This window comes from Gymnodraco acuticeps, unplaced genomic scaffold (assembly GCF_902827175.1).
Source record: "Gymnodraco acuticeps unplaced genomic scaffold, fGymAcu1.1, whole genome shotgun sequence".
Taxonomy (NCBI): Eukaryota; Metazoa; Chordata; class Actinopteri; order Perciformes; family Bathydraconidae; genus Gymnodraco; species Gymnodraco acuticeps.
In genome coordinates, this window is record NW_022990484.1 from 348,156 (window position 1) to 351,053 (window position 2,898).

Sequence of the window (2,898 nt, forward strand, 5' to 3'; positions counted from 1 at the left end):
GCACCCACAACTGCTGCACCCACAACTGCTGCACCCACAACTGCTGCACCCACAACTGTTGCACCCACAATTGCTGCACCCACAACTGTTGCACCTACAACTGCTGCACCCACAACTGCTGCACCCACAACTGTTGCACCCACAACTGCTGCACCCACAACTGCAGCACCCACAACTGCTGCACCCACAACTGCAGCACCCACAACTGCTGCACCCACAACTGCAGCACCCACAACTGCAGCACCTACAACTGCTGCACCCACAACTGCTGCACCCACAACTGTTGCACCCACAACTGCTGCACCCACAACTGCTGCACCCACAACCTGCTGCACCCACAACTGAAGCACCCACAACTGCTGCACCCACAACTGCGGCACCACAACTGCTGCACCCACAACTGCTGCACCCACAACTGCTGCACCCACAACTGCTGCACCCACAACTGTTGCACCTACAACTGCTGCACCCACAACTGCTGCACCCACAACTGTTGCACCCACAATTGCTGCACCCACAACTGTTGCACCTACAACTGCAGCACCTACAACTGCTGCACCCACAACTGCTGCACCCACAACTGAAGCACCCACAACTGAAGCACCCACAACTGAAGCACCCCAAACTGAAGCACCAACAACTGCTGCACCCACAACTGAAGCACCCACAACTGCTGCACCCACAACTGCTGCACCCACAACTGAAGCACCCACAACTGCTGCACCCACAACTGCAGCACCCACAACTGCAGCACCTACAACTGCTGCACCCACAACTGCTGCACCCACAACTGAAGCACCCACAACTGCTGCACCCATAACTGAAGCACCCACAACTGCTGCACCCACAACTGCTGCACCCCACAACTGAAGCACCCACAACTGCTGCACCCACAACTGAAGCACCCACAACTGCTGCACCCACAACTGCTGCACCCACAACTGAAGCACCCACAACTGCTGCACCCACAACTGTTGCACCCACAACTGTTGCACCTACAACTGCTGCACCCACAACTGCAGCACCCACAACTGCTGCCCCCACAACTGAACCACCCACAACTGCTGCACCCACAACTGCTGCACCCACAACTGCAGCACCCACAACTGCTCCACCTACAACTGCTGCACCCACAACTGCTGCACCCACAACTGAAGCACCCACAACTGCTGCACCCACAACTGCTGCACCCACAACTGCTGCACCCACAACTGTTGCACCTACAACTGCTGCACCCACAACTGCTGCACCCACAACTGCTGCACCCCACAACTGTTGCACCCACAACTGCTGCCACCCACAACTGAAGCACCCACAACTGAAGCACCCACAACTGAAGCACCCACAACTGAAGCACCCACAACTGCTGCACCCACAACTGCAGCACCCACAACTGCTGCACCCACAACTGCTGCACCCACAACTGCTGCACCCCACAACTGCTGCACCCACAACTGAAGCACCCACAACTGCTGCACCCACAACTGAGGCACCCACAACTGCTGCACCCACAACTGCTGCACCCACAACTGCTGCACCCACAACTGCTGCACCCACAACTGTTGCACCTACAACTGCTGCACCCACAACTGCTGCACCCACAACTGTTGCACCCACAACTGCTGCACCCACAACTGCTGCACCCACAACTGAAGCACCCACAACTGCTGCACCCACAACTGAAGCACCCACAACTGCTGCACCCACAACTGCTGCACCCAGAACTGCTGCACCCACAACTGTTGCACCTACAACTGCTGCACCCACAACTGCTGCACCCACAACTGTTGCACCCACAACTGCTGCACCCACAACTGAAGCACCCACAACTGAAGCACCCACAACTGAAGCACCCACAACTGAAGCACCCACAACTGCTGCACCCACAACTGAAGCACCCACAACTGCTGCACCCACAACTGCTGCACCCACAACACAAGCACCCACAACTGCTGCACCCACAACTGAAGCACCCACAACTGGTGCACCCACAACTGCTGCACCCACAACTGAAGCACCCACAACTGCTGCACCCACAACTGAGGCACCCACAACTGAAGCACCCACAAAAGCTGCACCCACAACTCAAGCACCCACAACTGCTGCACCCACAACTGCTGCACCCACAACTGAAGCACCCACAACTGCTGCACCCACAACTGCTGCACCCACAACTGAAGCACCCACAACTGAAGCACCCACAACTGCTGCACCCACAACTGCTGCACCCACAACTGAAGCACCCACAACTGATGCACCCACAACTGAAGCACCCACAACTGCTGCACCCACAACTGCTGCACCCACAACTGAGGCACCCACAACTGAAGCATCCACAACTGAAGCACCCACAACTGCTGCACCCACAACTGCAGCACCCACAATTGTTGCACCTACAACTGCTGCACCCACAACTGCTGCACCCACAACTGAAGCACCCACAACTGCTGCACCCGCAACTGCTGCACCCACAACTGCAGCACCTACAACTGCTGCACCCACAACTGCTGCACCCACAATTGAAGCACCCACAACTGAAGCACCCACAACTGAAGCACCCACAACTGAAGCACCCACAACTGAAGCACCCCAAACTGAAGCACCAACAACTGCTGCACCCACAACTGAAGCACCCACAACTGCTGCACCCACAACTGCTGCACCCACAACTGAAGCACCCACAACTGCTGCACCCACAACTGCAGCACCCACAACTGCAGCACCTACAACTGCTGCACCCACAACAGCTGCACCCACAACTGAAGCACCCACAACTGAAGCACCCACAACTGAAGCACCCACAACTGAAGCACCCACACCTGCTGCACCCACAACTGAAGCACCCACAACTGCTGCACCCACAACTGCTGCACCCACAACTGAAGCACCCACAACTGC